The sequence below is a fragment of the Pituophis catenifer genome, unplaced genomic scaffold, assembly GCF_029215685.1.
Source record: "Pituophis catenifer annectens isolate HBS135680 unplaced genomic scaffold, rPitCat1.0.hap2 SCAF_1, whole genome shotgun sequence".
Taxonomy (NCBI): Eukaryota; Metazoa; Chordata; class Lepidosauria; order Squamata; family Colubridae; genus Pituophis; species Pituophis catenifer.
Window position 1 is genome coordinate 118,991,272 of NW_027256881.1, and position 12,806 is coordinate 119,004,077.

Consider the following 12,806-nt stretch of genomic DNA (forward strand, 5'->3'; position numbering starts at 1 on the left):
CTATTTGATTCTATTGTTGCAATTAACAATATGAGTTAATGGACCTGCTATAGTTTTACCAAGAACTAGCAATCAACCATGCAAATAAGGAGTTAAAGAGGGATGTTTGTTCAATCTTAGTTTGGAAAGGCCATGCTTGGATACCTTTAATAATATTTTTATTTTTTCTATTAGCACTGTTATGTCAATTATGGATTGCAACTATTAAGAGTACCCCATTTTTCTTCAAACTGGTATGCCTGACTCCTTGGGCATAATGATACCAGTTTTGACTGAAAGATGGAGTTGAGTTGATGCTTGAGATCAATGTGGATTGAATGCAGCATCTAGCTTGCAGAAATCTGAACTGAATTGCCGTGTGCAACTTAGAAGGGGAGACGCAAATAACTCTACTGTGTACTAAGGTGCCAGGTTGGAGAAAGATCACTAAGAAGTGATCTTGTCAGTAGTTCATCTCATCTCTCCAACCAATGCCAGAACAGGATTTCCACAAAGGAGTCCCCAAGAATTTCCACAAAATTTGCTGGAAATCACCAGATTTCAGAAGTCTCCAAAGCAGTTAATATTAACTGATTCATGATCCCATTAGAGAAGAATCTCACAAAGAAATGACCTGACCATGACAATTCAGCCACTTAACACCTCCTATCTTCAGATTATCTTTTTTTGTCCAGGTCCGAATCTTAATTGAGGGTATGTTTTCTCACAGTAAGCAGTTTACAGTAGTTATGTTTTTTTCCCCACTAAATCATTCTGACTGCTGCATTGTAGAAGGACTGAGGAGACTGGTAAAAGTAGAGACAAAAGCAGAAAGGATATAAAGTACCATGGAAGTTTTTTTTACACAAAACGGGTCTTCAGCTCCCCCTCCCCCCAAAAAACCATGAATAGCTAGAAATATGATAGAGGCATATGAAATCATAAAAGCTTTTGAAAACAGCAGAGAACAGCTGCTCACTAGTCTACACAAATATAGAAGAGAGCATCTGATGGAATTAATAAGCAAACAAAATTAATGATAGTATGTATGTGAGTGAAATACATGCAAAAACATGTCAATCTGATACAAAAGAAACTATACATCTGAACATGGCAATGATTAACAATATAGAAATATAAATATGAAAAGCTCACTATAAATTGTCTCTGGCAATAAAAATAAAACCTCAAATAGACAGTATATGATGTCAGAAATCCATTCCCTGAAAACACAAGAGAACATCTGGTGTTCTTTCTTATCAAGAGTTCTATAACAACCATATACTGATTTTGTTTAGTAAGAATGGCTGGAATATGGAGGCCATCAAATATATCTTTTGATCTTTTGAGTCCTGAGGTCCAGAATTCCTGATTTTACTTAGCTGTACCTTTCCAAAATATGAAAATCAATAATAAAAAATATGATAATGATGGGTTGTGGGTGAAGATGCCACAAGAAAGAAAAAAAATATTCTCGGCTTCTCCTCCAGCCTTTTTCTTCCAATGTGGACGATGTGCTGCAATTCGGGGCTTACTTCTTTGTCCACCACCCCTTTTTATTGACTTGTACCACAAAACAAGGTAGAAGAGCACAGCCAATTTAATCTTCCCATTGTATTCAGGGGCGGGTTCCAAATTCCATCGCTACCGGTTTGCTCGTGCATGCTCGCACGCTTCTGTGCATGAGCAGAAGCGTCCGGGCGGGTGGAGCCTCCCGCCGCTGCCACTACCGGTTCACCTGATCCGGTGCGGACCGGTAGCAACCCCCCACTGATTGTATTATAGAGAGGCCCTTCTCAAATCAATGGGCAATGCCTTTTAATGCAGACCAAAAATAACCCTGTTAAAGGTAGAAGAGAGCAGAGGCAGCACTTTTTCTTTCAATACAATAGAGAACCTGGAAACAATTAGCTACCATCTCTTTTATGGGTTGCATCCCAAAATTTGAGGAAAAGCAGACTGATACCTTGTACTCTGAAAATCAGAGAATTATGAGATGACTTTTATGAAGTAAAAAACCAAACCAAAACCAATAAATCCCACTTACCTACTGTTGATAATATGTTGCAAACTTAATTGCTGTGTTATATTTGGCACTGTCACATATTTTTGTAGCCCTGAATTGGTCTGGAAGTAGATGTGAGAGAGTTGCTTCTAGAATGCTCTTTTTTTAAATTTTAAAATTCCCTTTTGTTTTGCTTTTTAATTTTTTAAGAAATTCTTTAGATACGTACTATATAGTTCTTCTTTATTTTTGCTTTACTTGCATGTCTTAATCAATAACATTTTTTTTTAAATTTAACAGTTTTAATTTTTTAGATTATAGCCTTTTCAATAACAATGTTTTGAAATTATTTTGTTATTGGAGGCATAGTGAAATTAACACTTTTATTTTTTACTTTTGCACAAAGAAAATGGATTTAGAATCTAAAGACTTAGTGTTCAGAAAGACAAACCTATGATTTCAAAAAAAATGATGATTATAGGTCAGCGATGGATGTGCGCAATGAATTATGAAATCAATTTATGCATCTTGTATGTTTGTTTCTTCTCTTTAAACCTTTTTTTCCCTTTTATAATTTTGTATATTTTTCTTTGTTTTTTGCATACAGTTAATAATATTTTTTTAAAAAACCAGTTCAGGCTATCATTGGTCATCCAGACTTCCCTAATTTAGTGTGAATTGGTCAGCATTTTTATTGTGAGGTCTCACCACAATGAACAGGTATTACATTCTGCCCCACAAACTAGTTATTAACACAAGACTAGGTTCTTGCATAAACCTACCCTTGCAATTAAGGTTCAATGTGTTGTGTGAATTAAATAATGACATCATTGTTTAGTGCTCAGTACACACATGCTCCCTAAATGTAATAGATTTTCTGTCATTCTGATAATCAAAAAGTCTCTGCTGCACAGAAAAATAGTAAGAAAATAATCACAATATTAATGGTCATGCAACAAATTGTAGTATGTATACCAACAGCTCAAGCAGAAAGTAAAGGGCTATTGCTGAATTCAATTAAAATACTGTGTTTGTCTTGAAATATTTTTTCAAGAGAAATTAGGCAAGTACAGTATGGTGGAACAAGGGCAAGAATCTCTTCAATTCTGCTCACTCACCTTTACTCCACTTTTTCAGTTTAAATTGTGGATATTTCTCCAGACATGTCCCTGCTTTCTTCAGTGGCACTAATTTTTCTATGGTATTTTTCTTGTTAGAAAGATCTTCCAATTCCACCAAACGCATCAACAGGATTTTCTACTTACATTTTTCCAGTGGTGAAATTCAAATTTTTTTACTACCGGTTCTGTGGGTGTGGCTTGGTGGACGTGCCTTGGTGGGCATGGCAGGGGAAGGATACTGCAAAATCTCCATTCCCTCCCCACTCCAGGGGAAGGATACTGCAAAATCTCCATTCCCTCCCCACTCCAGGGGAAGGATACTGCAAAATCCCCATTGCCTCCACACTCCTGGGGGAAAGATATTGCAAAATCTCCATTCCTGCCTCACTCTGGGGCCAACCAGAGGTGGTATTTGCCGATTCTCCAAACTACTCAAAATTTCCGCTACTGGTTGTCCAGAACCTGTCAGAACCTGCTGAATTTCACCCCTGCATTTTTCCCAATATTGAAAAACAGATACAACTTTGAGTAACATTCATTCAGCCAATCAGTTTGCTTTGCTTTTCCTTTGTGAGATCGTGCTTCATAATAGTGCTGACAGGTAGATGAGCTCACAAAGGAGTAGTAAATAAAACTTTTTGGTGGGCTGAATGAAAGCTATTCACTCAGAGATTTGTCTATGTCTGTGTGTGCTGAGTGTACTGCTCTTTACTCATTGAGGATTGGTAGCTTAGATGTGGTTTGTTTTTATTTAATTGCATTTACATAATTAGTTTAGTTTACAGTATTTATTTATATTATTTAATATCACACTTGTTTGTTTAGTTTATTAACACTTTATCATATTTAAGATATTTAGTTTACATTATCTTAGCTTAGTTTAGCTAAATTTAGGACACTGAATTAATGATGGAGACGTTCCTATACTATTCTGTTCCTAACATACTTTGTTTGAGGTAACTTTTATTTATTTATTTACTTGTCAACTTGCATGTGTAACTCTAGGTTTAGTTTAGCATTCAAAGTGGTAACATGACATAAATATTAATAATGAAATAAAACAGGAATCAAGGAGTGTAGGGACAAGCAAAAATTGCTTTAGAAAATTTTTTAGAATAACTTTTGAACCTGAATATTTTAAAACTATCTGTACATTTTCTTTCAGGCCCTTTCTTGATGAATTGTGTTAATATCTTCAATTTAAACATATCTACAGAACAGCCTTCCAGAAAGGCTGGGAAACAAGTCTGCGGCCTTGCTTGGGGCACACAGAGAGGTATGTACTACACAGTTGTGGGACTGGTTGGAGCTCTCAAATCCCTTTTCCTAATTAATTTATAACATTGCATGCCTCTTTTAAATTTTCTATATGGCGCTCATGTTTTTAATATTGCATTTGTACAATACCTAAAGTCCCTCTGTGAGGGAGATGGGCAGTTCTTAAATATGATAAATAAACAAATGTGTGTTCTAGTTTCCCGGTTTGCTAAACTGCATTGGCCATTACTCCTGGTTAAGCACCCAGAAGACACTAAATAGTGAATATTGTTGTTCCATATATCCCGTGTCCCTTTTTAGCATTGGAGAAGATTCAGGGTGACATTATCCCTACTTCAATTCATCAGGTGGATAGCCAAAGTAGTGGGGGAAGGGAGAGGGCCACCCCCATCCCTTCTTATTGTTTTTGGCTGTGACAGATGGAGACAACTGCTGCAATGTATGGATGCTGCCCCACCCACCATATACCTGCTCCCATGACAATTAACCCATTTATTTACATTATTGAATGCTCTCTCTGCACAAACAAAGCACCTGAAAAGAAAAAGCAACTTTCAGAAAGGCAGAATCTTAGTCCCTAACAGTTGACTATGGACCTCCAAAACTACTCCCACCAACACTGACAGGACAAGACATTAGAATATATGCCCCACTCCTTACTAGCACTGATGATGTTACCTAATCTGGGTAATGCAAGAAAACAACAAAGTTCAGAGAGCACTAAGGACCACTCATTTCAATCCTGAGCTACAAATTTTCTCCTCTATTGTCCAAATTATTGTCTTTTCTGCTTAAGCTTGCTTCTAATGTGACTTCAGCAGCAGTGAGGATGTACATGAACAAATAGGATTGGGAGTGATTGTAAGGCCACGTTTCTCATGATGTATCTTTTGTAAACTGGGCTGCTTGTGCAAAATTCATATTTCCTCAGAAATACAGGACAGAAGCAGGATGTGTGCTAGTTCTCCTTGTTTGGTTATACAGGTATAGCCTGTTATGTTCAAATCTGAGACATTTTGTTCAATATAAATGAGGTGTCATGTTGATTTTTAGTCAGTTTGATCTATAAATATGGCAAAGCAAGAAAGCAAAGATGACCAAGTCTTTGAAAACCTAATCCCAGGACATTGATCCCTTAACATGTGGACCCCACCATTTTCATTTGATGCAGCAGTGAAAATCGAAAATATATTCTAAGTTTACTTCTTGCAGTACTATTTTTAATCTATTATGTAGAGATTTAGAAACAATATTCTTAAAAAAATATGGATTCAATCTGACACATTGTGTAGTCAATAGAAATCTGCTACCCTGTTTCCCCTCAAATAAGACATCCCCTGATAATAAGCCCAATTGGGCTTTTGAGCGCATGGCAATAAGGCCAAGTGCTTATTTCAAGGCTCAAAAAAATAAAAGATAGGGTCTTATTTTCGGGAAAACACAGTATTTTTCTCTCAGGCCAACTTCAACAGAGATATGTCCCCCCATAAATGAAAAAAGAAATAAAGTCCCAAGCAATTTTTAGTTCCTATCGTATCAGTCTGATTTAACTTTACAGAAAACAATCTAGTATGTTCTGTTAGCTGCAGAGGCAGAGCAGGTAAAAACAAACCCTTTTTACTAATGTATATCCAAGCGGGGGTTTTGTTGACCTGTGCTATGATTATTTCCAAGCAGCAACATTTCCAGAAATTTATACATATATTTAGAATCCAAATAAAATTTTAATACAGTTCCTTCCAGATCACAGTTTTGAGGTATCATAGAAGAATTATATGGATTATATCAGAGGTGGGTTTCAGCAGGTTCTGACCAGTTCTGGAGAACCAGTAGCAGAAATTTTGAGTAGTTCAGAAAACCGGTAGTAAAAATTCTAACTGGCCTCACCCCCATCTATCCTCTGCCTCCCAAGTCCCAGCTGATCGGGAGGAATTGGGGATTTTGCAGTATCCTTTCCCTGGAGTGGGGTGGGAATGGAGATTTTACAGTATCCTTCCCCTGCCACACCTACCAAAACATGCCCACCAAGCCATGCCACGCCCACCAAACCACACCCACAGAACTGGTAGTAAAAAATTTTGAAACCTACCACTGGATTATATGCAAGGCTAATATTGTTTTTAAAGGTTTATTTAGAGCTACAGATTCCTTACAGATATTTAGAAGTAGAGGAAGGACAGCAAAATAATTATTCTCAGCAGCTTTATCTGTAATCAGCCTGTTTAAGGATTGCAGCTATTCACCATACTTTGTCTCACCTACAAGTATTAACATTTTGCTTAGAGGAGGCATATATAAATTCCATTGAAAACTAGTAAATGAAGATGCTACAATGTAAGATTGATAATCGATTGATGTAGTTACCTTCCTTTCAAAATGTGGCTTATGGTCCAAGCATTTTGCCAGAAGTACTGCAAATGGTCAGAATGTAGCCAAATATGATATGATTCAGCCAGTATAGATTGTATCCACACTATGATTTATAATGCTTAGTAAATTCGCCTCTCCAGTTGGTTTGTCCTCAGGTGTTCAAAATGTTTCTTTTGGCAGATCTGTCTCCAGAAATACAGACATCAACAAAGAGACCAAAACAACTATTTTGTTTGTCTGAGAACCTGTAGCAGGATACAAAGGCAATCCTCCCTCGACACCACACCTGACCCTTCCTATTTAATGACCAGTCTTAAATTTCAGGGTTGTTGGTGGGTTAATATGTAAAGTTTTTTGTGAATATTGTTTAATAGCACAAGTGTTTTTCCATGGAAATACGGGAAAAAAGTGGATGGAAGAAGTAAGAAAGAAGTAAGAAATGAGGCAAGAAAAGAAGCTGGCAGAAAAAGATGCCACCATAAGAGTTTAAGTAATTTGTTTCCTTACAATCTTTTAAGCTCCTCTTTTTGCCTGCTTATTTACATATATTCTATGACTGATGTATGCATCATGTAATTTCTGCATCTTAATTGGAAGAGGAAAATGACCTCACCCAGTGAAAATTGCATGCTTTAATAAAGAAAACAAGGCACTGAAGAACAAACTGAAAGAATATCCCGAAGCAAAGGTACTGTATAAATAAAGAGGCGTGATTAAATTTGTGATTAAGTTAATGGATCGAGGAAATGATGTGGATTTACAGTAGTATACTTAGAGTTCAATAAGGTATTTGACAAAGTAGACCATAGCCTGTATCTTCATAATATAGAACAATGTTGGATAAACAGTACCACCACCAGATGGATTTGCAATAGGTTGATCAATCACAGTCAGCATGCAGCCCTCAATGAAACTACATCTAACTGGAGAGAAGTAATTCACTCTTGGGCCCAGTTCTCTTCAACATCTTCATCAATGAGCTAGATCAGGGGTGTCAAATTCACATCATCACGGCAGTGTCAGGTGACGTATCGGGACTTTTTCCCCCTTTGCTAAACCAGAATGAATACTATAAGTATCTTACATGATAGTAAGAAATTAGAACAACCTCTGTAAGGTTCTACATTTAGGCAAGAAAAACAAAATGCAAATGTACAGTATATGTGGTACCTTGCCCAATAGTAGTAATTGTGAGAGGGATCTTGGAGTCCTAGTGGACAACCATTTAAATATGATCCAGCAATGTGCAGCAGCTGCCAAAAAAGCCAACACAGTTCTAGGCTGCATAAACAGAGGGATAGAATCAAAATCACATGAAGTGATAATACTACTTTATAATGCCTTGGTAAGGCCACACTTGGAATACTGCATTCAGTTTTGATCGCCACAATGTAAAAAAGATGTTGAGACTCTAGAAAGAGTGCAGAGAAGAGCAACAAAGATGATTAGGGGACTGGAGACTAAAACATATGAAGAATGGTGTATGTCTAGTTTAAGGAAAAGAAGTACCAGGGGTGACATGATAGCAGTGTTTCAATATCTCAGGGGCTGCCACAAAGAAGAGGAAGTCAAGCTATTCTCCAAAGCACCTGAGGGCAGGACAAGAAGCAATGGGCTTCAATGGATTAAAGTATGAGGATTTTTTAAAATTTCTTTGCCATTTTAAAATAGTGATTTATTTCGGCATAAGTAGGCCTCATCAGTCATGAGATCAGATTTGCATGTACATGCAAAGATTTTTCCTTGCCGTTTGGGGGACTGGAGGAAAATCTACTGGACTGATAGCTATATTGTATGTTAATGGAAATCTAGTTTCAGAAAGCTTTAAAAATCAAATCAAAGTGTACCACTGAAGTTGATATTTAAAGTCCAATATGATATCTATTGAATTAAATGGGAAAACTTTCAAAACTGTTGCTAAATTACGACTTCATGTTTGAGTGTTTCATGGTTAACTTACATTTTTGTTGGATATCTGCCTTTCTGCTACAACAGCGAAATCTTCCGTGTTCGAGAGGAGAGACAAAGACAAGATCAATTGGATACTATGGATGTTCTCACGGTTTCCAGATATAGTTATTCAAAAATGTTTAGCCAAATATAGACAAAGATGAGATGCCATATTTATTGAACAAATGTGAAATCATACTATGAGGCAGTTGTTATGTAACAGATTTACATAGGAATCATGTAAAAAAAATAAGAAAAAAAATTCTCTCTGAATTTTTCCATGCGTTTTCCTGAGATTTTCAAATTCTGCAGAATTCTATACCAGAGATGCAGAGCTAATGACATCCCATAATTGGGCTAAATAAGAGTTTTTAGACAGAATGCACTCTCTTGCAGCATTAGAAATAGAATTTAGATGGCTTCAGTGGTGGGATTCAGCCGATTCAGGCCGGTTCGGGTGAACTGGTAGTTAAATTGCTGGCTGGCTCCACCCCTACCTGCCCCACTCCTTCCAGGAGTCCCCATGCTCCCCATTTTGGCTCCCAAAAGGCAGGGAGGCCTCCTAGGCCCAAAATGGGGAGCAGGGGTGTGTGTCGCGTCCCCCCGCAGTCTGTTTTTGCTCCCAGGAGGCTTCAGGGAGGCCTCCTAGGCCCAATACTGGGTGTGTGTGTGGGGGGGTGCGGTGCAACTCCCCACGGCCTGTTTTCGCTCCCAGGAGGCTTCAGGGAGGCCTCCTTGGCCCAAAACACCCATGACCCATTTTTGCTCCCAGGAGGGTGCAGGTGGGTGAGTGCCAGCCATGGCCATGGCCACGCCCACCCAGCCAGTCATTACAGCAGAGAACCGGTTTTTAAATTATTTGAATCCCACCACTGGATGCCTTGTCTTGATATGCTAGGCTGAATTGTTCCAAAGATAAATGTGATGAAAAATCTTGCTAATTTCTGCCGAGAAGTTACTCATCAGCTTAAATTATTGTCTCTTTCAAATTGGCTAGTTTTGACAAAAATGCTGTTTGATATATAATTTATACATGGTTTCTCTTCAAATACAGGATTGTAGTAACGTGATTCTATTCTAACTTACTTGCTTTTAATCTATTTCAGTGAATTATATCTCAACTTCAAAGACACCTGTACTCATTTTGGGGACTTTTTAACAATATACTGCAAGGAGATGAAATTGAAGAGTGATTAACATCTGGCAAAACCAGGAAAGTATATCAGGAAGGCCTACTGAGATACACTAAGCTAGTATAATATGAAAGTGTACTGATGCATACAAAGTCAGTAAGCTAACTCTAATAAAAACATTATCTTGACTTAAAATGTATTTTGGTATATATTCCTGCCTTCTATTTTCCCCATAACAGGTCAGTGGATTGGGGTGAGAAAGTGATCCTGTCATGACCATGACCAAAGTCACTCTGCCATAAATTACATGATAACAAAAAGGAGACAAAGCTTTTGCAACTAGGATCTTGACATTTTTTGTTACCTTAGGCTGCAAAATTCCATTGGAGCAGATCTTTACTTTGGATCAAAGCCTTCTTCCTTGAATCCTCTCCTAGAAAAAGTATACCCCCCGTCCCTTTTGCTGAAAACACAATGCTCACATCTTAAAGGATAAAACTGACATAAACCTGTTGTCAGGTCAGACAGAATTAAGGTTATGACAATTTTGAACATCTGCTTCCCAATCTCAAGGCTGTGAAAAAAACAAATATTCATTGATTTGCAAAACAGCAGGAAATGTATTAGAATTGAAATCCTAGAAAATCTGCCCATCTCTCTGATCTTTTTAATTTTTGTGAACTGCAGTAGGCAGAAATTCTGTTCGCACATGTGTACAGGTTTGCATATGTGTACCTCGTTTAGTGACTGACTCGTTTAGCAATCTTTCATGGTTATGACGCTGATGGAAATGTAGCTTTGTGGCCAATCCTTACATTTCCGACCTTTATAGATCTGTAAAACAAGAAAAGCTAAAGTAAGATCATAAGCCCAGTGGAAATTTCATTTAGTGACTGCTTTGTTTAACAACTGAGTTCCCGGTCACAATTGTAGTTGATAAACAAGGTCACCTGTATATAGCTTTATCCTTGTCTGCAATAGAGAAACTAATTCAGAAAAGTTGTGTCAGCCAGCCTTCTTCCAGGTTTGCTTCTGCCACAATGTGGATTTAGTGTCTGGAAAGCTGAGATTTACAGCTGTTCTTTGTGAGGCCTGCCAACTGCCATCTTTTTCTCACTCATGAGAAGTAGTTAATATTCAATATTTGAAACTCTAAAAAACTATTTATTAATATAGGAATATGGATGAGGCAGAATTTTAAAAGATTATAAATAGCATTAGTAAGAAGTGGAAAAATTCATACCTTGTAATTTTCTCAAGATCCTGGCTTGCTTGGCATGGTGTAGTATGGTATGGCTTTGTTTGTCCCCTACTAACTGCTTCCTAACTTTTGCATGTCAATAATACTTTCGGTTCTATTTCTCCCTGTCTCTGTTCACCTTTCCTAGCAGTCTCCTACTGGTTTACCAGTTTCCCTCAGCTTTGGGCTTTCTTATATTTGATTTTCCTGGGTAGATGACACAATTTTGAATTCAGAAATCTTTGAATTCAGAGATTCTATTTTATCTGATCCACCCATCCAGCATTCTGCTTGCACTGTGCTAAAGACAACCTTATCCATTCCTCTAATTCTCACAATAATCACATAAGAGAGACATGCCTAGAAAAATCATTGAACTCACATAGCATAAGATACAGGAAACAAAAGTTTGTCACATAGTGTGTGCTAACTCATAAACCATAGTTTGGAAACCAGAGTGGCTAGATACTCTAAATAATAATGGAGAGGATTTTTTATTTCAATTTACCATGCTGCGTAAAGGCAATTTTGATTGGTCGATGCATGCCTGATTTTCATATTTTCATATAAAATGAATGATGAATGTGTCACTTGCAATCAAGTGCATGTCAGGCTGTAAAGATGACAGATGATAGACAGATATAGAACTTAAGTATATGTGAGAACAATTGGTATTCAGCTGCAAAATTAATGTGATTGATAAAAATCATTTCTAAAATTAAAAATGTACTATAAGTAGTTAACTGCATTTCAGTTCTCTGTTCCAGACAAGTGAAATCCTTGGTTTCCAAACTCAACTGCAATTTTCTCATAGATGACAATGTTTCCTGTTTCTAAGGTCAAGGCAGAACTCCTCTTGTACCTCCTACTTCTCCCAAAGATCTATGTGGCCCCCAGCCACATTTTTGTCTCTATTATGTTGATGAAGACTCTCAATCATCCAGGAAAAGGTGTCTTAACGCTTTAATCTGAACTAATTTTTTTATTGTTAATTTGAGATGTTTGCTGCCCATTCAAGCAGCTTCATCAGTCAGAATAAGCTAATTAGGCAGTTGGAATGTACTAACTCTTGTTACACCAACTTCAGGTCCCAAAATATGTTGCAATGTGTTGATAGATTTTGTCTGAATTATTAGCTTTTAAGCTAATTAACAATGAATCAATTCTTTAAAGAAAACTCTGGGGGTAGTTTCCACCAGAGAGGGAACAGAAAGGAATACTGGCCATGAGAGAAATCCTTGAGCATCAACTTGAGAGGTTGACCGAACAATGAAGTACAAGAACAAGGGGAAAGACAAGAGAAGGAAAAAAAAAAAAAAAGCAAAATAGTGGGAAGATGGGCAGCACTATACTGTAGAGTGGCAGCCATCCTGCTTTTGAATGGTTGAATAGCTTCTGCAATTGGCCAAAATAGCTGACTACAGAAATAAAAAATTGGCCCAGAAAAAAAGTTATTAATGCAGATAAGTGTTCTCGGCCATAGGTATGTAGGAACAAAATAGGACGGGACAAAATTATCAGGCTTGGGATCTAGGACACATAACACCATATGCTTCATTGTCCACCCAGTGTGTCCTGAGTACCCTGTCACAGAACACACCATCTCCAGCATGGGCACCTCAATCTCCTCAGTGTGACGGAGCTGAACCAAGAAGCAATTTACATAAAGTGGCACAGACAAGTGCCTCTGGAAACAGGATGACAAGACTTTTAACAGATTTGCCCACAGA